The 25,310-nt window shown below is 48.5% G+C and overlaps 1 protein-coding gene across 1 annotated transcript in view; it reads right to left on the bottom strand.

The window, feature by feature from the left end:
• SMPD3 (sphingomyelin phosphodiesterase 3) overlaps positions 1 to 25,255 on the bottom strand; it is an 83,754-nt gene extending 58,499 nt beyond the window's left edge. The window contains exon 1 of the mRNA XM_081807413.1: positions 25,153 to 25,255. The gene's annotated coding sequence lies outside the window, so the exon portion shown is untranslated. The remainder of the gene's footprint in view (positions 1 to 25,152) is intronic.
• Between the last annotated feature and the right edge of the window lie 55 nt (positions 25,256 to 25,310).

Genomic DNA, 25,310 nt, shown 5'->3' with positions numbered 1-25,310 from the left:
GGAACCAAGGATTTAATAACTATTATGATCAAGGATATGGAAACGACAGTAGTGCGTATTGTGGTGATCAAAACTGCAGTGGCTATGGCGGCCACGATTATACGGGGTACGGACGGGGCTACGCGGGCTACGCTGGCCAACAGAGCACCTACGGTGAGGTGGCTCGATGGGGTGGCGATCGCCAAAACGATTACCAGCCATACTAAAGGAGGACGTTGGAGAAAACAGGAGGAGATTGCTGAAGTTAACCTATCTTGCAGGATGACATTGAAGATTGGTCTTCTGTTGATCTAAGGTGATTATTTTGTAAAAGACTTTGTAGTGTACAAGACACAACTGTGTCCAACTGTACATAGCCGCCAATTAGTTTTCTTTGTTTTTATTTTGTCTTCTGCTATCTGTGTTATGGCTCGATGTGGATTTGTGTTTATACAAATTTTATTTGTATGATTTCATGTTAAATCTCAAATAAATGCTTCCTTGTGTGATTGTTAAAAAAAAAAAGAAGATCGACAGGGCTGGGTGACTACCTGGAGGTGAGGATGAGGGAGGAGGAGGAGACCTAGATGAAGCTCCTGGCCATCAGATCCACTCCACCGGGCATATGTGCCCTCTGTGTCTGGCCCTGGGCTTAGTAAACTTGTGATCTACTCGGCAATGTTAGTGCAAACCAGCTGCCCCAGAGACACCATGTCAGGTAGAACAGCCGAGCCCCAACCCTACTTCCTTCACTGTAATTTCCCAGGCACGATCCTTTCAAGCTTGACCAGGGAGTGAGGCCTCACACTCAGAGCTCAGCCTCCATTCCTGGGCCATGGACATTCCAAGGCACCACTGGGTTTGACCCACACAAGAGTCGGGGGTGGGGGTGGGCTTTTGTTCCCCACTTGGCTGAGGACACCAAGGCTCTGGGGTTAAGTGACCTGCCAGCGGTAGGCTGAATAGCAGCCCCTGACAAAGGTCCATGCCCTAATCCCTAGAACCTGGGGGAAAAGGAACTCCGCAGATGTGATTAACCTAAGGGTTCTGAACTGGGGAGCTTATCTTAGGTTATCCAGGTGGGCCCAGTGTAATCCCAGCAGGTCTTATAAGAGGGAGGCAAGAACGCCAAAGGGAAGAAGGGGATTGCAGTAGAAGCAGAAAGTGATACACTTTGAAGATGGAGGAAGGCACCACAAGCCAAGGAATTCAGGCAACCCCTGGATGTTAGAAAAAGCAAGGAAATGGATTCTCCCCTAGAGCTTCCAGAGGAACTCCAACCTGGCGACACTTGGATTTTAGCTCAGCGAAATTGATCTTGGGCTTCTGACGTCCAAAACTGTAAGATAAGTAACTGTAAGATAATCCTAGGCATCCTCCAACTCCAACAGAAATCCTCAGTAGGAGGCACAATTTATTCTGGGCAGAAGAAAAGGTTTGTTTTGATTCTGCCGAGGCCCTCACGGTTTCAGAATTAACCTCTTTCCTTGCCCCAGACTGGGGAAGCCATAGACCCTGGGCCTGGTGGTCACTGGAGCTGTGACCAGGGTGAGGTGCTTGGGCAAGACAGAGGAAGAGCCCCCCCTGAAAGGGGCTGGAAGGGTGTGGGAGGCAGAGGACAGGCAAGTGCTCCAAGGAGGAAAAGCAGCATTTTGCTAATGTTACCAAAGTGTGAGCCCCAGCTGCTGGGGGTCTGTGGTGAGGGGCCAACCAGAGATGAAGCATTCCACCTCCTACTGAGGGTTTCTGTTGTAGTTTGCTGTTGCTGAAGATTTGGGGAGAAAGGGGAGGGAACTGTCTCCTTGGCCACAGAACTGAGGTGACTGCAAATTGCTCCTTGTGTGGTCTCAGTTTAACCTCCAGGGAACAGAGGGTGAAGGTCCCGCCTCCTCCAGGTGGGTCTGCCACAGAAAGGGGGGGTGGAGCCGGGAGGGGCAGGGCTGCTCCGGGTCCTGGTGGACCGTGAGGCCCCTTTCCACTTAAAATGTCGGATTCTCCTGGAAAAGGAAGTTTCTTTACCCATTGTACATTGTACAGTCCTGCCCTGGTTTATAGGATTTTAGTTAAGATTGTGAACAGTCACACAGTCCTCAGGGGGCTTTGGGGTCATTTTCACCCCGATTTGTGGATCTTCACAACAACCTGAGTCAGATACTGGTATCATCCCATTTTGCATTTGAGGAAACGGAGGCTCAGAGAGATGACATGTCAAGTTAGTTGTCAGCCAGGATTTTGACCCAGCTTTTCCTGCCTCCTCCTGGCCTTCCTTATGACCCAGAAGGGAGCTCAAAGACCACCCTGTTCACCCCTATTCTGTGACCTTGCTCTGTGAGGCCGAGGGCTTTTCCCGGCATACCGCAGGGAGTCCACCAGCAAACTCGGTTAGGTCTATCTGTTCAGGGGTCTTTTTCTTGCACCCAAGACCTCTGCTTCAGGCCTGGACGTGGGGCCTTGGCCCACCCCATTGTTCACCCACTAGCCAGTATTTCCTAAGCTTGGTGCTCTTCCAGGCTCTGTGGGCAGCTCTGAGTCCGGAAGAACAGACTGGCACAGAACACGTCCTGGAGGCTGCTGTGGGTGGCTCCGGAGCCCAGCAGTGCCTCTGGGGGCGTTGCAGGAGCCACTGGGGTAATGCCATCCAGCAGAGCCGGACTGGGAGAGGGAGCATCTAGAAGCCACAGGAGGGGGTGGGGAGCCCACACTGAGGGTGGACATGGCCCAGAGTGAGCCAGTAAGAGGTCGAGGTGACCGAGGACCAAGGCTGGAACTGATGAGAGAGGACCTCTCCTATTCAAAAGAAGTAGGCTGTTTGGGGTAGAGGCATCATGGGCAGGAGCCCTGTATGTCAAGAAGGTCTCCTCCAGCCAGAAGGTTAGAAGATTCCATATGAAGAGTCAGTGGCTGGGTTTACCCCAGAAAAAGGGAAGGGGTCCAGCTTCCTCATCTCTCTAAGAGCGTCTTTGGCTCCTGAAGCATATGGCATGAGTGGGGGGCAAACTCCACTGGATGCCATGGGGAGCAGGACGTCCCTAGGGAGGATTCAGAGTGGCTCTGCTGGCCACTGGAGCAGATGTGGGATGGGAAGAAAGGAGGGCAGAGGCAGAAAGGTGGAGGCCCCATGGAAAGCATCCAATCCTAAGCTCTTCGGATTGTTGTTAGAGCTGCAAGAGGATGAGGATGGGTGAACCTAGACACTGGGAGGCTGGTGGATACTCTGTATCTGGCCAAGGCCCAGCCCAGGCTGGTGCTGAGTCGTGGGGATCTGGAGAACAAGCAGCAGCGCGGAGAGAGAGGGAGCTAGGGAGCTATACACCACCCAGGAGGGAGGCACCTGGGTTTCCCAGTCTTCCTCTCCTGTGCTATGCTGCAGGGAAGCCAGCACACGTTTCCCTGAGGACGATGACGTACGCTTAGCACAGAGCCTGGCAGGTGAAGGGTGCTCAGAGGGGTGCTGAGTGAGCGAGTTGGACCAAAAAGGAAACAGAGGCCCGTGGTCTTCATAGTGGGCCAGGTTTTCCTCAAGGAAGATAAACTTCAGAGAGTAGAACAAAGGTGAAAATAGAATAGAGGTTCTATTCTAGACTATCTTATCTCTTGCACTATTAATAATCCTGCCCCAGTTTTGCAAACTGCGTAGCATTGTTCTCAATAGGATCTTTATATGATCAGCCATCCAGTCAACATGTTTGCTGATCATGTACTAAGGTTTCACGCAGAACCAGGCCCCATGAGTGCCAGACACAGGTGCACCCACAAAGAAATGACTGTTGATTCAATAACCTCAATTGATCTTTGACAACCCCATTCATTATGTCATTATGGGGATGGGGCCCTGGAAGAAGAGGAAACAAAGGGTGGTAAGCCGGCCGGCCAAGGTCATGCAAATAACCAGTTCATGACCATACAACGCCGTTCTTCTGGGTCTCCGGATGGTGACCTCAAGCTGACCCCAGCTGGCCTAGCAGCTCCCCACTACTGTTTGGCTCTTGTAGAAGTGAATCACGGACCGGGCTTTCCAGTGGTAGTTACTAAATATCCGAGAGACATGTCTCATAAAACTGTGAAGCAATGAAAAGCCCTTAACAATTGATTTAAAATCCATTTGGCAAGGAACTAGCACCAAAAATAGAAATATCCCCAAGAGGCCGAGGGGCCAATCTCCACTCCTTGTTGCTATTTCCGTCACTGTACTCATTTTCCAGTCCTGACCATGGGCGTGCATTTAATCTCTCACATGGACCCAGGCCTCAAGTCTATGCTGTTTGACAGTTTATCAGTAACAAGACCCGTAACTGCATTTATGGGCTGCTGCTCTGCCAGGAACTTTACATTTGCCCAGTGAATCCTGCCATTAATCTACTTAGGTTGATAGGATTATTCCCATTTTACAGATGAGGAAGCTGGACCATCCTAGGGACACTCAACTCCTAGGTTTTATTTTTTTTTAAAGATTTTATTTATTTATTTTGACAGAGAGACACAGTGAGAGAGGGAACACAAGCAGGGGGAGTGGGAGAGGGAGAAGCAGGCCTGCTGCCGAGCAGGGAGCCCGATGCTGGGCTCGATCACAGGACCCTGGGATCAGGACCTGAGCAGAAGGCAGACGCTTAACGACTGAGCCACCCAGGCACCCAGCTCCTAGGTTTTAATCAGAGATTTAAGCTCAGGTCTGTTGGATCTAAACAAAGATGGTCTTCCTACTTCTCTGTGGTCACCAAACTTGTAGGTGACAGAGAAGAGCCTGGAAAAACAGTGAATGCATTCAGTGAAGATGTCAGGACCCTGAAATACCTTGAGGCCCTGGGCAGCGCTGTTCACTAGAACTCTCTGCAGTGATGGAAATGTTCTGTATCTATTGTCCAATATGGTAGCCACAAGACACACATGACTATAGAGAACTTGAATTGTGGCTAGTGTGACTGAGAAACTAGATTTTAAATTTTATTTAACTTAGCCACATGTGGCTGGTGTCTATTACTGGACCGTACCAGATCTAGTGCTATGGGCAGAAACCAACAGGACGACTCTGGGTCAGGATATGTGCAACTCTTGCCTTTGAGTCATAGGAACAGGACAGGGAGCCCAAAATAACTGGGGGAGCCCGACACACTGTGTGCTCGGGCCTCAGTGCGTGAGCTCTGTGCAGCCCCCTCTACATTTGGGAGCTGAGACATGAAATCAGACAAAGGAAGGAGGGAAGGAGTGTGTAGGGCAGAGGGGAGAGATGGGGCTTGGAGAGTGGGGGCAGGTATAAGAGGGGTTCACCTGAGGACCCCGTCCCTAGTTCCCTGTGCTATAGCCCCAGAAATGCAAAGGAAACACGTCTTCAGAGAAAGACCTCAGTGCCAGTAAATGGGCCTCCCCAAAGGAAGCACCTTCCTGTCCCTCTGCTGGATGCCCTCGACTTCCTGTGAGCTTGTGACCGCTTTTGTCTCTTCCGACTTCTCGTTTGCCTTGGAGCATCCAAGCAGCCTCTGCCTCATCCTGGGAGCAGGAAAACAAACATCACCGTGGAGACAAAAGCACTTGACTCCACTTATAGTGGCTAACGGCCCATGATTTTCCAGCCTGAAGGCCCTTTGCTTCTGTGAGCATTGCCCGAGAAGATCTGGCCATGGAAAAAGACATTAGGAAGCTGAGGGCAATAAACTGTGATCAGAAAGATGAAGGACCGGTCCTTGACGGGGGCACTGGAGGCCACAGTTCGAATATGATGGTCGCACAGGCTGCCTGGAACCTCAAACAGCTACTCTCCCTCAGTTTGCAAATTGAAAGCACCCTTCAGCCCATTGCCACCACCACCCCTGCAGATGTGGGGGAGCAGGCGCAGAAGCAGAAGGGCCTGGACAACTTGCTCCAGAGGAGGCTTCTTGCCTTGGGCTTTCAAAGGAGAGGGTGGTTTTACCCTCTTATCCTCCTACTGTCTTGAGGCCAGACTTCAAAAGGGGAGGAGGTGGATAGCAGAACTGGTCATAGGGAGAAAGGGCCTTTCCAGGAAGTCATGCTGTGAAGTGGGATATCTAATCCCTTCTTTTCCCTCCTGATTCTGGAAGGAGAAGAAAGAGTAAGCTTGGGAGGTTTGCAAGAGGCAGTTCCTGTGGTCCCCACATCACAGAGCCCTCCATCTGCACCTGAGTCTGGACTTGGGAAAAGGGGTCATACTTGGTCCCTGCCTGGAAGAGAAAGGCATATATGGCCACTGATGGCCACGACGTGGTGTGTGCAGAGAGCCCAGAAGATGCCATGATCCATTAGGTTCTCGGTTCTGGGAACTACTGTGCATCACAAGTCCCAGCGCACAGTGGCGGATCTGGCTGGACCAGGCCAACCCGGCTGAGCCAGGGAGGAGGCTCAGTGGTATAACCAAACCTGGCTGCCCTGGGCGCTGCTCCTGGGTGACGACCCCTCTCTGAAGGCTGCACTTTTGGGGAAGCAGACATGGGTGAGGGTCTGGGTCATTGTTGTGTTATGAATCTGGCGTTGGTCCTGGCCCACCAGGTACTCTGAGGTAGGGTGCGTGGAAACCCTAAGGCTGGATTACTGATGACCTGGATTCAAATGTGGACAAAGTCAAGGCCTATCTGCTTTCCTGTCAGACACGGGGCTCAGCCCAGGCAATCTGTCTGCCAGCTCCCATACTCCAAGTAAGGCTCGTTGTAATTAGGGCTTCCAGAGCCAGTCCGAGCTGTATGAGGACTGGTTCGTGCTCTGTGCTCGGGCAGTGTTGTTCTGAAAAACAAGGAGGCCTCTGTGGTCAGTGACCAGGGAGCTTTGACTGCTCCGGCAACCATTGGTGTAGGGCTGGATTTCCTGAGAAGGACCTGGGTAGGCTGGAGGACACCGGGCCTCAAGGCTACTACATTGACTCTAGGAGAGCAGTGGTTTCCACTCTCAACAAGAGCTTGGGGCAGGAGAAGGGAGCTTGAGGTACATGTGATGGGCACCACTGGCCCTTCTTCCCTGGCCTGCAGTGTAACACAGTTGGGTTAGCCCAGGTGGGGAGGAGCCGAGGGCCGACACTGGCCTGGCCTGGTTATCCTTGTCAGCAGTGAGTCTCTATGAGCCTTCTGGGCTATGCTGTTCCCTCTTCTTTTCCAAATGAAGGGGAAACAGTTCTCTGGACCAAGCAGTGGGCCCTGTCTTAGGCGAGGGGAGTGATGTCCGGGTCTGCAGTGAGGAAAGGAAGCTAAAGTGGGGCCATGCTTCCAGTTTGAGTGTAGAGGAGGTGACCCTTGAGGTCAACTTTGACTTGAGAGCAGTAGAAGCTGCCTAGCCCCTCCTCCCCAACCTGTCCCTCTCCCTTTCCCCTTCCTCATTCTTCCCAGGGGTGCCTGAGAACATTTTCCAGAGAGAACACCTGAGTCTGAGCAGAGCCCACACCGGGCCTCTGTGAATATTTGGTACAGATGCTTCCTACTGCCTCCCCAGTCATGCTTTTTATCAACTGCAATGCCAGGGCCACGGGTTGTGATTCTGTGGAGAGAATCAATTTCATAGATGTCAATAAACTAAGAAGAGGATTAATTCAGACTCTGAGGCTGAGCACGACCGCTATTTTGGGTCAAATCCACATTTTGTTCCTGAGTGGACTCTGGCTTCTGCATCCTTTGCCGAGTTCAGCCCCTTAGCCTTCATTTTGAGTTCAGTGCACTGAGTTTGGCCATGTGCCTATGAGGAAGCCCTGGACTCCTTTCCATTCTTGGGGCCTTTCCTGCTGTTCATTGTAAAAACCAAGCCACATAGAAGAGAATTTAGAAACACATCAGGCAGATTCCCACCCCTCTCACAACAATCAATTCTCTTCAGCCTTCCCCTTCGATCTGGGTCCATGTGTGTGATGGCTGGACAAGGACACTTGCTTTATGGTCTATTTATTCAGTTAATGTTAGCTGTGTCTCCACGTGGCCTTTGAGTCTTTGAGCGCATCATATCCAGTGGCTGCAAAATGTCGTGTCAAGTGGATAGACATGCATTATTTAATCATTTGCCTCCTGTGCACATTATTGCTGGAAGCCAGGTCACCTGGCCAGACTGTGGCTCATAATGAGCATTTGCTAGGGCCAGTGCAGGGAGGCATAAAAGTAGGGCCAGAATTTAGACACATTTATTTATGAAACATTTATTAACTGTCCGCTAAAGGCAAGGAACTGTACCAGAGAGAGGGTGAGGTTTGGTGGGAGTGGGGGAAGTAAGAAAATGTGGCCCTAGATACGCAAGTGCTTGAGAATCGGACTGGGGCCAGAAGGGCCTCCAGGTCTCACAGGTTGAGGGGGGATGTTAGGGCTTGTGAGTCCCAGGGAAGTTACAATATGTCTGGTTCTGAGAAACTAGGTTCTCAAACAGTTGGGACTTGTCTTTTAGACATTGGTGAGTTCCCATTTATTTGCCACTGATGCTAAAGTAGTCAAGTTTGGGACTAATTTACCTTAAAAAAACAAATAAGCAAAGGTTCTAGGGGCTTTTCCTATTATCACTTCAATTTTAGTCATATGCCTTTGGATGTTTCTTGAGTGGGAGGGGAAAGGATGCGGAAGGAGAGCTGTGTGGTTGGGAACTGTGGGAAATGCAGGAGTTTTCCCCAGAATGACTCACGTCCATCACACACAGCAGTGGGGTCACAGAGGCTAAAAATCACTACTTGGTAGGAGAATAACTGCTAGGTTTACTGAGCTCCTGCTGCAAGACACACTGTACTAGGCACTTTACATAGGGAAGCGTGATTTTCTTTACAACAGTATTTTAAGGTAGGTATGATTCTCTTCCCTTTATTTATGGAGTTGGCAAATTAGGAGAGTTAAGTGACTTGCTAGAGGTGACTTAGCCCTACCTCTTCTCTAGAGCCAGGTGGCTGCATAGTATCTCATGAATCCCTGTTTCCAAAGAGTGGTCTCATGTATGTTTGCCTTTGAAAACAAAAGGGTAACTGGAGAGCAACCCAGACCCAGGAATGCAAGAGAAATTGTACGTAATAATTTTAGAAAGCTCTCTTAAAGTAATTTACTTCCCATAAAGAATAGGTACTTAGAGCTGAGATTGATAAGAATATATGTTTAGGGTTAGTAGTTAAGTTTATTTTGGTCATTTTCAAAAGAAACTGTACCTTAAAATTAACATACCACATCAGTGGGCTAAGAAACTGATCTCATCCTCACTCTTTCTGCTGGTAGATTAAAGACTTGAGGGTATTTACAGACTTTCTGTTCTGCCCCAAAAAGTCAGGAGGCCAGACCAGAAGCTCCTGCCCAGCAAATTTCAGTGGTGGAGCCGGATCTGTCCGCTGAGCCAGGAGCTGGATGTGTGTGGTGGGCAGAAGGGAATTTGAGGGATCCCACGTGAGCATTCCAGGGGCCAAGGCAGTCTGGGCCTGGTTTTTAAATTTGACTTTGATGTTTTTCTTGATTACGCCACAATCCTAATTCATCGTCCCATACATCAGAGCTGTAGGTTCTGCTTTCCAATGGCATACGGAGAACTATGCTCAAGGTGCTGATTTATCTAATTCTTTCATGGAAACCTTCTTTTACCTCTGACTGTGGATGCTCTACATGCTCTCATCACTACCCCTTGGGGCATCTTTGCTTCACATTCAATCCCTGTGCCCTGTGCTCAGAGGGGCTTCACTGACCGTTTCCTCTGCAGGCATGTCCACCATGCCTGCCCCTGCATCTGGGTTGACATCCAGTCTGCAGGCTGATGTACACCCTTGAAACTCTGTGGTGAATTTGGAGCTAGAGATGCATTCATGAGGCCTTGGCATATAGAAGGGAGCTGCATCCCTCTCCCAGAGTAGGTGAGGTCAGCAGGGGCATGGGCGGATGGGGAAAAGCAAGGAGACCAGGGTTTGTCTTGGGGAAAACACAGCTGAGCTGTCAGTGGAGGTTGGAAGGGTCATAAAGGCACAGTAGAAGAGATGGGAGTGGAATTGGGAAGACATAGGTGCCCCAGGGTTTTGAGGTGACCAGGTGGGTTTAGAGGGGCCAAGAGCCCCAGGCTGTGTGGGGCCTGCTGGGATTCCTGTCCGCTGTTACTGTTAATTTTTTTTTTTTAAGATTTTATTTATTTATTTGACAGAGAGAGAGAGCACAAGCAGGGGGAGGAGCAGGCAGAGGGAGAGGAGAAGCGGGCCTCCCGCTGAGCAAGGAGCCTGATGTGGGGCTCGATCCTGGGACCCCAGGATCATGACCTGAGCTGAAGGCAGATGCTTAACTGACTGAGCCAACCAGGCGCCCCCTGTTCTTGTTAATTTTATCCAAATCTTCAAAATCATAAATCCTGTGTGATGGGGATGAGTCTGAAACTATTTTTTTCAGTTCACTTTTTTTAAACTCCTAGAATATTATATGATCATTAAAGAACACTGGGAAGAAAAAGCGGAAAGAAATTTTAAATACCTAATTTCAAACCTTTCTGAACACACCAAATGTCAACCTTTTGGTATATTTTCTTTCAGTGGCTTTTCAGTGGCTTAGGGTTATTAAAGTTGTGATTAGAATTATACTGTATATATAAATCTGTATTCAATTTAACATTTATATCCCAAGTATCAATCTATGATGGTCTTTTAAAACATGGCAAACATCATTCGCACGGGTACAAAGTTCAGCACTCGCCTCAGTCCTCTTCAGAATATTACTCCTTCCAGCTGTTGTACATGTTCTGGCTACTCGATGTCAGGTCAGGTACTGCGAGTAGCATGTAAATTTATGCCCACAACTGTCTTCATCTCGTATTTCCAACAGCGGTGGGTTTCGCCTCAAGTGTCCTGATGCTAAAATCCCGAGTGTACAAATGTTCAGAACAGTTACGCTTTCACAGTTGCTCCTAAGAATATAAAATTGCCCTTTTCATCCTGCCTGATGCTACTTATTGCCTTAAAATTGTGCTTTGTCTTGATATAGCCGCTCATGCTTTTGCTTTTGTTTGCATTTACCTGGTATAGCTTTGCCTACCGTGGCGTTGTTTTATTTTACGTGAGTCTCTTGCATTTATTTAATCTGGGAGCCTTTGTCTTGTAACAAGGGAATGTTAAAGACTCACTTTTATTGTCAGAACCATTTTGGGTAGCCTCCTGTCATCTTGTTTTATGTTTTCTGCATTTCCTTTCTTTTCTGACTTTTGCGCCATAGCAGATGATTTCTTTTATCTTCTGCAGTGATTTGGATGGGAGACATCTTGTTTCTCACTCCACTGATCTGCATTCTATTGCCTCCAATGAATGTTTTTGATTTGTCTCTGTGTTCGGTTTCTAAGCAGCTCTGCTTATCTCAGCCTGGCCCCTTCTCATCTCCTTTTGGTAGAGGCAACATCCTCTGCAGAATGGTTTTAAAGGCCCTCTGTAGTTTTTTCTTTGTTTGCTCACTCTGGGAATGGAGTCCTGCATAGGTGCCCAGTGGTGCTTCCTGCAAGATAAAGGGACCATCCAGGCCCCAGCCAGGGGGCAGGTGTGTTTGGGGATGGTGAGGGGGCGAGGCAGGAAGTGTCCTTACCACCGCCTTCGGAAGCCCCCAGGAAGAGGTGCCTGCTGGCCCTTACTGAGAAAAGCAGCCTGAGCAGCCGTGGTCCCAGCTGGCAGGGCTGAGCTCTCTGCAGAGAGATGGTCCCAGGGCTAAAGACCAGAGTGAGAGTGGATGGGGGACTGGAGCTGCCTGGGTCTTGGCTCTGGCCTAGAGACGTGGTTGAGCCTGATAGGCTCTGCATGAAATTTCCTGGGCACATGAATTATTTGAAAAGAGGCTTTTTAAGACTTTTTAAGATTTCAGTGAGGGCTTTTTCAGTGCTTCCATTTGTCTACTCTCTTAACCAGGTATTGCTCTAATGTATATTAAAACTCTCTCTATGGGGCAATTAAAAAGCTTTAAACGACTTGCTTAAATTAAACACTCTGGCATTTTTTTCACTTATGCAAGATAGTTGCTCCTCTGTGTCCCCAACACACAGGGGCCTGTTCTGGGGAGGCCTTGCCCCAGCCACACACAGGGGAAAGGCCGGATGGCGCTGGCTGGGGAGGACTGCCTGCCAGGACCGAAGAAGGGCTCCAGAGGGAGACACAGGCCCAGCAAAGATTCTCCTTTCTTTCTTTTTTTCCAGCTTTATTGAGATATTATTGACATATAACATGCAAGAGTATATTGTGAAATAATTACTACTGGGCTTTGTCTTCTTGAAGGGCCTGGAGACAGGGGTGGGGCTGGCCTGCCACCACTGATCCTGCATCTGACCAGGCCAAGGCTTTCCAAACAGTGGCCTCAGGCCTGCCGGAAGGGCACAGGGCAGCGCATACAGGGTAGAGTGAGGGGGCCAGCCTGGCTTCTGCAGAAGGACGGGAAGCCAAATAGTGACTTAGGAGAGCTAGACCACTTCCACTGGACACTAAAGGCTGATGCCTCAAAAACGGCAAGTGTCTCCAGCACCAGCATCTCAGCTGATCCTCTGGAATCCCTTGGAACATTTCAGCCAGAATCAAGAGGGTCCAGACAAGCTGGTTCCCAGGAGGCCTTGGGGCTAGGACAAGTCCAGGCCTTGGCCACTGAGATCAAGGTTATCACTCTAATCTCCATGCCACTCTAGGCCCACATGGTCAGGATGGCCACTACCAAGCCCTTGGAGGACCAGAGGGGTAAACTGAGCTCCAGAGGTGTAGATGATATATCCAAGATCACTCTACAGGCCAATCCCAATTCTCTTCAGTGTCTCAAAATATCCACACTTCTATGTGTGTTGGTGTAAACCCTCTGACTCAGGTGTTAACATCTGGGTCAAAAGCGTGTGTGTGTGTGTGTGTGTGTGTGTGTGTGTGTGACCACACCCCCCTTGCCCCTGTCAGTTAGTGGCTCCTCCTCTGTGCTTCTAGTACTCTCTGCTCATCCCCCCAGCATACCACTTACTTCGCTGCACTGCCATTATCTGTCCGTGTTTGTCCTTGCAGGAGGCAGTACCTAAGGGCGGGGACTTTGTGCTTCTCTTTGTATACAGTAGACACACATGAATTTTGTTAAATGAATGTTGATGAATTCCTAATTCCACTCACTACACATAGGTTACAATGGTTTGGTCCAATTAAACGTGCAATCCTTTTCTGATCCATTAGTGTAAAATTATGTTCTTCTGAAGGTTAGCAACTGAACAATTATTTTGCTCAGCATTCTATCCCCGTGGGGAGCCTGGCTGCTTGGACCACACTGCTTCATGGATGCTCCTTGTGGCCGCATGCTCTAATTGCAGGCAAAGGGTCTCAAAAGTGGGTCTTTCAAATGAAGCATGCAAAGGAAAAATATTTTTACTGAGTGTATACCCAACAAGTTTCTGCAACATACCAGCCTCTGCCTCCTTCACCTTCATGCTGCTACCTCAGACACAACAGCTGGACCTGCTCAGACTTGATGTGAGATAAGGTTGGCAATATAAGGTCCCAGTTTGGCTCACCTGCTGGGCTACCTTATTCCAGAGGTATGAGGAAGCACCTAGAAGGAAGCATCATTGGTGACCATCACAGGTGACCACGTTCATTTGCACATTTCCTACAGTGCACTCCTTGTTCTGTTTTGGAATTGCCTAACCCCTAAGGATAGGCACCGTGTCTCATTTACTTCCATCTCTCCAGTGCCTGGCACAAGGCTTAGCACACAGTAGTGTTAAGGACGTGAGCAAGCTGTGAACACTTGCTGAGCACCTACTGTGTGCTATGCCCTGAGCTGGGCGCTGATCATAGGAATATCAAAAAATGGACCCTTGGGATCAGAATCATCAGGTAAAAGGGACCTGGCTGGTGAAGGTATTCTGAATAACCACGGCTGTACTTTGTGATGCACAACCACTTGAAAAATCCGTACCTTTATTATTATTTGATTTCCCAATTTGATTTTATCCTTCAGAAGTCACCATTCCACCCTGTTGTGTTCAGTGTTTGACACACATTAATCGTTACTGGGGTTGGTGGCCACAGGAGCCTTTAACATTCTATTACCCAAGTGTTTGTCATTTCTCATTAATGGTATGTTTAAAATCCCCAGGCACTTTTTCCTGGATAACTTGTCAAAATCTCTGTGGCCTTGCCAACCTGTTTATTTATCCTTCCAGAACTGTGGAGGGCATCTGGAACCTAGTATGACTTTCTAGAGAAAATATAGTGTGGCACCACGGTCTCTTTTATTTTCTATCATCTTTCACATCAGAACTCCTTTACTCGTCAAGGGGCTCTCTCGTGGCTGTGAAAGTCCCCTCCCCATTGCCTCACACCCTTCACAGAACTGCAGGGGCCTCTCGGAAGAAGCCCGCACTGTGCCCCTCTCCCTTCCTGTCTTTGTTTTCCATTGTTATCAGAAGTGTAGCCATGGAGAGAAATCTGGTGGTCAGCAGCAACTGCAGCCATTAGAAAAGAGATTTTTCTTCTAATGCCCCTAAGGAGCATGGGGTCTGGTTTCTAGTCCCTGCAGTTTGCAGAGAAACAAGCACAATTAATTCACGATGCCAGAAGTCTGAAAAATTTCATTTTGTGAAATGAGCTCTCCGCAAGGGAGGGGGCGACTGGCTGACAGGTGCTGAATCCAAGAAGAACTATGGGATTTGCAATGACCCTGACTCAGGCCCTCACAGCAGCCACCCTGGCGGGCAGCTACTCAGGCAGGAGTGTCACTGGGAAATCATGGACCAAAGGATAACACTGCCTGCTTACCAGAACACAGAGAAAAGGACTCAGCCCAGTGGGCAAACCTTCTGCCTCCTCCCCCACAGAAAAAGTCCTAAGGTTTTTGCCTGAGTTTGAGCATTGCAGCTGTGTTTGGCATCTGTGTTCCTGGCAGCCCATGCTGCCTGCCACTCGACACAGGAGCAGTGCTGGTAGCCGACCTCCCACCCTTCTACTGCCTAGGGCTTTTGTGAAGACCAAATGAAAGAAAAGGCTGTGCACATTGTTTGGAAAGCAGAGAGCAGGGGTAGGCGTGCTGGCTTGTGGTGCCGTCTGGCCACGGTCTCCTCAAACTCTGGCTTTGGGCACGCTTGGTCACCTGCTCCACACTGCAATCATACGCCCAAATTCAGTGAGCTGCCTCAAATTGGTGCTTTCAGATTTTACATCCCCTCTTTTGCCTATGAACTTTTTTGGTTTTCTAACACTTGTTAGCCTGATATCCAAGGCTTTCCAAACCCTTATTTCTAAACATCTGTTTTCTACTGAAAACCTCTTCTCCATTTCAGGGCCCCCAGAACACATCATTGGCATTCCCAGCCCTGTTCATTTGCTCACAGCTTTTCGCTGCCTTCTCTCTTCTCGGTACTCACTGCTCAGAGCCTCTCCATATCATACCCACTCTTGAAGACCAAGCAGAAGACCTCTACACAAGCTAATCAATGAATCTTCTTGCCCTCTTTCAAAATAACAGTCATTGGGTTCCTGTTGACCTTGAACCAGGGAGGTAGTGATCACAGTGGTTAAGAGAAGGTTTTGCAGTCAAATTGCCTGCGTTGGGGTCCTGGTCCCACTTCTTACTGCTTGTGTGACCTTGGGCAAGTTAAAGTACCTGAGCGTTGCTTTCCTCAGCTATAAAATAGGGATAATAATGGTATCTCTTTTATGCATATAAAGTGCTGAGCACAATGCCTGATGGCACTGTGAGCATTCAGTAAAGGAAGGTTAGTATTACTCTTAAGAATTTTCTTAAAGTTGGCTTGTAGTGGCCATAAGAGCCCAGGGAAAGTAGATTTTATTGCCCCAGATAAGAAAAATGAGGCTCAGAAAGGTTAAAGCACTTGCCCGAGGCCACACATTGGTGGTGAAGCTGAGATTCAGATTCAGGTCTGTCTGGCTGGGATCCATAGCTTTAGCCAACTGCCATAGCCAACCCGCCTTAATCAGGCCTCTTGTGCTTACTTCAGCACTTGTTCCTTGGTTCACTCTGCACATTGGCATCTTCCTTCTCCGCAGCCAGACCCTGGGCTCTTGCAGAGCAAGGTTTTTCAAAATGCACTATTCCGTATTTGTTGAGTGAACAAGAGGGAATGGGTGGGGAAAATGCATTTTAAGATCAGAACTTATCCCAAGAGAACTTAATACTGGTACTTAGGTCCCTGGAAGTCACGGGTCTCTCAACAGAACGATGGGTGAGCCTGCCTTCCGGATCTTCCCCACCTCAATCCCCCCACCACACTTTGACCCTGGACATCTGACTATGTTGCTCTCCTGCAAAAATACTTCCAGGGATCCCCACACTTGCCATGTAACTAGTCTGAGTGTTTTCTCTAGAGTCCAACAAGCTTTGTTAACATAAGTCTTCACTGAGCTTAACATACATTTCTTTGGTCCTGAAAGCAAATTTTTGGAAGAGGAATAGATATTCAAGGACAGCAGCAATGTGTTCCCTAAGAGCTGTGCAGTGAGTGGACCCACGGTCTGCTCTAAGAGCCAGGAGAACATGGTTCTCCTGGGGTTATGGTTTCTAGATTTATGCCCCATTTATTTTTAAAGCAAAGCTGCATGTAAAATGCTCTAAACACTAGGTCAGAATGTCAGAACTTCAGGATAAATATGATGGAGAACAATGCCCATTTTGCTGCTTGCTTTACCATCCCAGGAAAGAAACCTCACATGTGTAAATGGGACAGAGAGAAGAATATGAAAGATTGTATAGAATGCCCAAAGTTACTGAGATCCTACATTTTGGTGTAGACACAATCAGATGAAACTGTCCTTTCAACCACCTCAGGGACCAAGCAAAGATGGAGAATGTGGTAGTGAAAATGTAGAAAAGATCATGGAGATCCTCATAAAAAAATTCTCTATTAACCAAAAGTTCCCTATTAAAGAACATCTAAAATTCCATTTCATGAAAGCCACCATTTTTAAAGCATCTACTATGTATGAGGTGTTTTATTTGCATTATCTAATTTAGTCCTCACCACAACCTGCAAGAGAGGTGGTGCTAGCTCCATTTTATAGAGGAGAAAACTGACAGTTTATTTTTTTTAAGATTTTATTTTTAAGTAATCTCTACACCCAAAGTGGGGCTTGAACCCACAACCCTAAGATCAAGAGTCACACACTCCACCAACTGAGCCAACCAGGTGCCACGACTGTCTTGATCAAGGCCAATGGATGACAGAGTGGCTTTGACCTCACATACGCCTGACTCCTACCCAAGATCTTTCTCCTAGAGCATAAGGCTTATATTTCCCTGAGAAATCTTGGAGTCAAAGAGACTTAGAGCTCTTGGGTCATCTGTTATAAGTATACTTTGATCATCTTCTTCCTCAACTCATTTAGCAGGGGTCAAGACCTGTGCATAATGCTGTTAGCTAATTTGTTTATCCATTGTATGCTTATTTAAATGGCTTGAAATCTTTCCTCAGTATCATTATCTGCCAGAAAACTGGGGCCACATCAAGGTAGTTCATGAGCTTATACTGAGCAAGTATTTTCAATCATGTTTTAACTAGTAGTAAATCTTTTTCTTCATTTATCTGAAAATTGTCTGCTTGTTCTCCTTCCTGTAGCCCCTGTCTTGTAAGATTCTATAAGCCCCTTCTGATAGTAACAATAGCTAATATTAATTGCGCACTCACTATGTACCAGCCACTGTTCTAAGAAATTTGACTCAATCAAGGAAGTAGGCTCTGTTCACCCTCATTTTACAGGTGAGGAAATGGAAGCAGAGAGATCGATCAACTTGTCCAAGGTCACACAGCCCAAGTGGTAGAGCTAGTATTCATCTCAGGCTGACTGATTATAGAACCTACTTTGCTAAATGCCTTAGTTTTTGTTTGTTTGTTTGTTTTTTGTTTTAAAGAATTTATTTATTTATTTGACAGAGAGTGACAGAGAGGGAACACAAGCAGGGGGAGTGGGAGAGGGAGAAGCAGGCTTCCCGCGGAGCAGGGAGCCCGATGCGGGGCTCAATCCCAGGACCCTGGGATCATGACCTGAGCCGAAGGCAGACGCTTAACGACTGAGCCACCCAGGCGCCACTAAATGCCTTAGTTTGTAAAGAACATTTCCTCCTAAGTGAAAGCACTCTAGAACAGTGTTATTCAGTAGAAATATGAGCTATAAATGCAAGCCACATATATAATTATAAATTTTCTAGTAGACACATTAAAAAAGTAAAAAGAAACAAGTGAAATTAATTTTAATATATTTTATTTAACCCAACATATCCAAAATATTATTTCAACCTATAATATTCACATTAATGAGCTATTTTATATTTTTTCATACTAATTTTTCAAAATCGGGTATATATTTTATACTTGCAGTGTATCTCAATTTGAACTAGCCACATTTTGAGTGCTCATTAGCCACATGTGGCTTGGACAACATGGATATAAATGGGCACTCTTCGTATTTCATCTATGATTTTTTTCTATTTCAACTTTAAGTTTTGCATTACGATTAGATCCAAGAAGCCTATGTTAATGAAAACATGCCCTTCGGGTAATTTGGTGAGCAGAGCAGTAGTTTAGTACAGTGGAGAGAAGAAGCTTGAGGAATTACTAAAACCTGGGTTCTAATCCTCATTTTTGCCACTATCGGGGCTGTGTATGGCCAGTGGCAACCCTCAATTTCCCTCAGCCTCTTTCCTCATGTTAAAAAAGAGATGATGACAGTTTATGATTATTAAGGTTCTTTCCATTTCTAAAAACTCTGCTCGTCAGGGGTTCTGCATCTGTTTCCACGTTCCACTCAAGATTCCTATGTGACAGAGCTTATTCCAAGTTGAACTACGTTTGCTATGCCCAGCTCTGTGCCTGGCACATTGCAGACACAAGAATATTTGTTGAATGAATGAAAATCCTGTTCTTCTTTGACGGATCCCTGTGTTTCCCAGTTTTTGCCAAAATAACTATAGCAGCCTTAGCAATCAATTACACTTATATTTCCATTCTCACATTGGCACAAAATCTTGATGATCTAAGTTTTCTGAAGGGTCAAAGCCAGAATTAAAAACCATTTCCTGATCCTGTTAGCAAAGGAGATGGTGCTCAGCTGTAGGCATGGCTTCCTAGAGACCCCCACAAATAGCTTTCCTCTTAATACATGCTGTTCCGATGTTGAGGAGAGTTAATTAATGACTCTAAATAGGAAAACAATCAAATCTGTCTGCGGTCATATGAGTCAGAGCAGACCCAGATGGGGAGCCAGGTCCTTGGCCTCCAAGTGCCCTCGGAAAAAGCAATAGCAGCCTTGCTCTGTGCATCGGAGTCCTGCAGAGCCCCAGCCTAGGAGGGGAGGGAATTACTCAGAATGGATTGGACACCCAGCCTGATGTGAGGCAATTTCTTTTTTTTCTTTTTTTAAAAGATTTTTTATTCATTTATTTGACACATAGCGAGAGAGACAGAGAGCAAGTACAAGCAGGGGGAGTGGCAGGCAGAGGGAGAATCAGGCTCCCCACAGAGCAGGGAGCCCAATGCAGGGCTCGATCCCAGGACCCTGGGATCATGACCTGAGCTGAAGGCAGCCGCTTAACCGACGGAACCACCCAGGTGCCCCTGTGAGGCGTTTTCTTAAAAGGTGAGCCCCCTCCCCCCGCATCTGTGTGTTGTGCAGACTGAGATCGAGAGAGGAGAAAAAGCAAAAGTCTATTCCTCTCTGCTCTCTTTAGATACCTAAACAACAGCTACTGAATGGGGAGTTCTCAGGCACAGGCCTCTTGGCAGAACCAGAGGACATGTGGCCTGAAGCACATCAAGCCCCAAACCTGCCTACCTTCAGGAGTCCTGAAGCCACATACGAAGGCAGAACAGTGGTTATGATGACATGAGGGCAGGAATGTGATAGTTCCCTGAGATTAGCTGTGGCTCACAACAACGAAAACTTTCATTTTGGTGTTAGAGACTTTGCTGTAAAAACGTGAGAGTGGGAATAGGGGAAAGGAGCCTCTTAACAATATCCAAGTGTCCTCAGCATTGGAACAGGACTGTAGCAAGTAAAGATAAGCCCTATTTCTTTGGCTCTACATGTACTCTGTGAAATAATATCAGCCTCCTCATTGTTCCCTCATTCTTGCAGATTATTAAAAATAAATTTTGCTGCCATCCAGGCTTGGCTTCTTGTGAAATTGTTCCACTCTGGAAAGAAAACCCTGGGACGCTGGCCATGAGGGTCATTATACTCCCCTTTCTCCTCCTTGGTAATCAAGTACAGGTATCCTTCTGTCAGGATAATATGTAAAGTATTGTGGTAAGGGCGCCTGGGTGGCTCAGTTGGTTAAGCGACTGCCTTCGGCTCAGGTCATGATCCTGGAGTCCCGGGATTGAGTCCCGCATCGGGCTCCCTGCTCGGCAGGGAGTCTGCTTCTCCCGCTGACCCTCCTCCCTCTCATGCTCTCTGTCTCTCATTCTCTCTCTCTCAAATAAATAAATAAAATCTTAAAAAAAAAAAAGTTCCAAAGGAAATTAAAAAAAAAAAAGTATTGTGGTAATATCCTTGATGCATTTGAAAGGACTCTTTGAGGCTTATGTCTGAATCTTTGTTGGTCCCCAATCCATTCCTCTAAAATTTGGTTAGCATCTCAGATAGGACAGTTCAAAACTTCAATTTTGCTTCTCCAATAGCAGTAGGAAAAAATCGTGGTAAGAGGAGGCTCTGGAGTTTAAGAGATCCAGGTGGGAATCTAACCTCTGTTCCTTCTGATCTCTGTAATCATGGGCAAGCCCCTTTCCTCTCAAAGCTTTACTTCCTCATCTTGAAAGTGGAAACACCACCACCACCTACCTCATAGGTCTGTGAGGATTAAATACATTCTCACATGTGAAAAGCCTGACTCAGAAATTTCCTCTTATTATTAGCTTGTAATTCTTTAAATAGGGTTTGCCAATGGGTTTGTTTGAAGCGATGCAATAAAAGCCTCTATAGCTCTGTTTCCTCCTATTTCTTTCTGTGATGAGCTTTGGGGAAATCCTCACCGTGGTCATCAGAGCTTGCTTCTACTCCATGCCCTAAATCCTGCCTTCCCACTAGTGGGGTTGAAGCCAGTGCTCCAGAACCTTGGACAGCTCCTTTCCTTTGTGACTGCAGGAGGGATTTGGGGGATTTTCCCAGAAAGGCTGCATGAGTGCTTGGATTTAGGAATCCCCAGGGCTTCATTCCCACTCCCAGCATGCATGCTATTTGCCTGCATCCTCAGATTCTTCAACACGACCAGCTCTCCTGGAAAAATTCTGAGGAGCATCTCCTCAGAAACCTGTTAACTACACCCATAAGATTTACTAAACCTTCACCCCCTTTCCTTCTCTCCTGTGAACTCCAAGGATTTTTTTGAGCCCAAGAACAGAAACACCACCCACATCTTCCTGTATCTGCTGATATTTAATTTGTTTGGCTTCTGTACAAGGATTAAACATTCTTGATTAACTTCAAGTGAAAGTAATAATGTATGAGCATGAAGAAAGGTTTTACAAGACAAAGAGATTCAGGTTTGAATTAAAAGAAACATAAAATAATGTTATTGCCTGTAGGTGATGTTAAGCACCATTCTCTAATCAGAATAAGCAGATGGTTCAATTTATGAGATAATTTAGCTTTTCACTCTCTAATGCAGAACACAACACACATATGCACACCTTCTGAACAGGCAAGGAAGAGATTAAGTCCTATTTTTACTTTATGATACTGAGTCACATAGTTCAATGCAAATCACATGGATGCCAAAGTAAGAACAATACCAGGTATTTAAATACCTCCTTTCCTTTGAGGAGCTCTAAAGATTTTGTGACTGTGTGAAATCCCTTCAGAGCAATTCTGGGAGAAGAGACATATGTCACCAGATGAGGATTTAAGACAGAGCATGTTTCATCCATCTCCCCTACTCCCATCAGTAGGTCTGGAAGAACCAGTGTTTGCCAGTTCTTTGCACTTAGTAATAGCCTCCCGAGTCTTGCATTTTCTGGGCCATGTTGTCAACCAGTAAAAGAAGGCTAATCTTTGAAAATATGTTATTGAGTAATAATGAGTAAGAGAGGAAGATAAAGTGTAATAAGAAAGGGGAGTGGGAACATAGTGGGAGAGGAAGAGATAAGAAAGATGCCTAAAACACCCTGAGCTTGATAAGTATTTTCCACACATTTTCCTCTTAAGCAGATTTGATGTCCACCCCTGTACAGAAACTTGGACAAAAGCATTTTGGCCCTCTTTAAATACTTCTTCCCCCCTTTAACAACAACAAAAAAAGATTTTATTTATTTGACAGAGAGAGAGTGAGAGAGCACAAGCAGGGGGAGCAGCAGAGGGAAAGGGAGAAGCAGGCTCCCGCTAATCAGCGAGCCCGATGTGGGGTTCGATCCCAGGACCCTGGGATCATGACCTGAGCTGAAGGCAGACGCTTAATCGACTGAGACACCCAGGTGTCCCTTTAAATATTTCTATATGGGCAAGGACAGTGGCAGTTCCACTGCTTGAACTAGTTTGAAGGAACTGCCATCAAGAACATCAACCTAGGACCCCAAGGGCAGACAGGGAGCCCCCAAATAAAAGGGTTTGTGGTTTTTACCTAACAATGCCCACACCCACCCTGAACCTCCACACACCGGGGGAGTGTTAGTTGCAAAATTACTACTTTTCCCAGTAGAGGTCGCTGTGGGTACTGGCAGTGGATACTCGTGGAGACTGGACCAGGCAGGGCTGGGCTGGATGGTGGCTCCACTGTCTGGTAACTGCTCTTCCTGTGGTTCCACTGACAATGGTCTAGCCCCTCATCCTATGGGAAAGGGGTTTCTGGTGGGGATTATCTCAAAGCCACACAACACCTTTGCTATAAAAGTACTATGAAATTGAGGTCACTTTCTGGGAATAGGCATGTCTGGGAGGGCTGTCCTTATCTTCTAGGGGTGTCCACTCATAGTGGTATCTCTGTGTCTCACTCGTGCTCTGTGAGTATACCTTGTATTACTGAGAGGCCACCTGCCACTGACCAGCAACCCCAGACCTATGACCCTTCCAGACATGAAGGCCAAATGGACAAAATTTGCCTTGCCACAAAATCTTGCACCCACATCATAAAGGACTGTGCTGATGAGCGCCCCGAGCCCCACCTGGAAGCCCACGTGGAGGGGTGGGGTGGAATTCTGGGCCCCAGGGCAGCCCATTACAGCAGGATAAGGTTTCTGAAGGATAGGAAGGGCAGGGCAATGGTAACGGATGTTAGGGTCAGACCTGAGACCCCAGAAAGGCTTTAGAGGGCTCCACATACTTGTGAGGTCCTATATTCTAGGCCACACCCAAGCATGCAGGCTAGGCCCAAGGCAGCCTGAAGCTACCTTCACCCTGAGGGCACCCACTGGGACCCTAGGTTATTACGGTGGCTTTAGAGTGGAAGGGGCTCCTACGCTGCCCCCACCGCCAACATCTAAGGTCAGCAATAAGTGGCTCCTCTTCTCACAGGCTCACACAGCCAGATTCACAAGCTCACCGTGACACACATGAACACGAGCACACGCTGGTACATTCACCCAGTCATACACGTTCACACACTCTGACCCACATCATCACCCATGCAAACACACGGTGACACAAACACACTCAAACCCCGGAATCAAACTGGACCTAACATGGTTGATGGGGCGTGGGGACACCATCCAGTCAGGATGCCCCTCCAGACCCTGCCCACTTAGGTCTCCTGAATCTTGGGACCCTCCCCTCCAGGCGGAGCCCCCCTGCCCCCCCCCGCCTGTCCGTGTCCTCGTGGTCACAGGTCTTGAATGTCCCCCAGAAGGGACCCTGATTACCATCGCACACAGGGCATCCTGGGGTGCTGGGCCGGCGTAGGGGGTGGTGTGCCGGAAAGAAGGGTGCGGGGCATAGTACCCAGCCAGGGCGCAGCCGCCTCCTCCCTCGGGATTTTCCATCCCGGCTCGCGCAGGCCCGAGAGGAGCGAGCGCGCTTTGTCTCCCGCCCGGCTCCTGGCATGTTTCCGCGGAAGCTCTCTGCGCCGCGCCCGGAGCCCCCCCTTCCCTGGCCGCGCCCCCCGCCCAGCGGGTGGCGCAGGCCCGCCAGTGCAGCGACCGCCGCTTTGTCCTACCGAGGATGCTTGGGCCGAGCGCAAAAGCACGGTTCCCGAAGCTGCCGCCGGGCGCCCTGGAAGCAGGTTTCGGTAGCCAGATCTGGGGCGCTCCCCGCGTGAAGCCTAGCAGCCTCAAAGGTCTGGAGACTCAGGGGACATCTGCCCCGAGCTTCGGAGTGCTAGAGAAGGGACCCACCCCGTTCCGCCCGCACGTGCCCATCAGCGTCTGGCTCCCTGCCGCGGTGCAGGAGCCGGGTCGCCAGGCGGGGCGGGGCGGGACGGGGCGGGGCAGGGAGGGTCGTCTCGACTTTTGGCCCCTGGCCTGGATCCAGGTAGAGAGGGCCTATGGTGTAAGGCTCAGAGAGGGAGAGGTCGGGAGGATTCCCTCCACCCCTTACTTTCCCCCACCGCACATCCACACCCAGGCCACTCGGACCATAGGCAAGGGACCCTGAGCATGGAGAACCCCCGAGAATCCATCAGTGCCTTCCTGTGCCGGCGATTTCAAACACGGTGGGGAGGGGTCTCCCGGCCTTAGCTCCTCACATCCCAACCCCCCCCAGTAACCTAAGCGGGTCCAAGTGGGAGGGGGAAGAGTCCCCTGTCTCCATCCCATCCCGTTTTCCTTCTTTACAAAAACCTAGGCTTCAGGAAAGGGGTGGGCACGGAAAGGATCTTCCTGACATCCCAAACAGCCCCTCCTCAATAAGCCCAGGATAGTCTGAGCGGAGGAGGAGGAGTCCCCTGGTCTCATCCATCACACCCAGACTCCCTTTGTAACCTCAAGCAGTACAGGTGTTATGGGGAAGGGTCTCCCTACCTCAGAACCTTTCATCCCATAACACTCCCTCCCATCCTCAATAATCCAAGCAGCCTCGTTTTCAGGCACGGGGGTGGGGGAAATCTCCAAGCTCCCCAACGCCCTCTCAGTAGAGATGGGGGGGTCCCTCCAGCCCTTACCCCTCACACTCTCACACTGCCCCTCCACCATAAAACAAAAACTAACACAAGCTGCTCTGACTTCAGGTGCCGGGCCACGGGGAGGCCCTCGAGGAGTCAGTCAGCAGCTCTCCGGGACAGATGGTCTTGAGGGCGGTGAGGAGAGGTCTCATTAACTCCCCAGGCCCCCTCATTTCTCAGTTCATCCCCCCCCGCATAAAACAAAAGCGAACCCAGCAGCACCGACCTCAAAGAGGAGGGAGGGCTGTCAGCGCTCGGCAGCGCGACCAGCTCTTCCGGGCTCCTCACTGCCCCGGCTTTCCCGCGGTGGCTCTCGCGGTGGCAACGGTGGCGGCGGTGGCGGCGGCGGCGGCGGCGGCGACCGCGGCTTTCGCGTCCGGAGCC

This window comes from Leptonychotes weddellii, chromosome 16 (genome assembly GCF_054177405.1).
Source record: "Leptonychotes weddellii isolate Sample4059 chromosome 16, ASM5417740v2, whole genome shotgun sequence".
Taxonomy (NCBI): Eukaryota; Metazoa; Chordata; class Mammalia; order Carnivora; family Phocidae; genus Leptonychotes; species Leptonychotes weddellii.
Note: the sequence above shows the minus strand (reverse complement) of the source record. Positions and strands in the feature narration are given on the sequence as shown.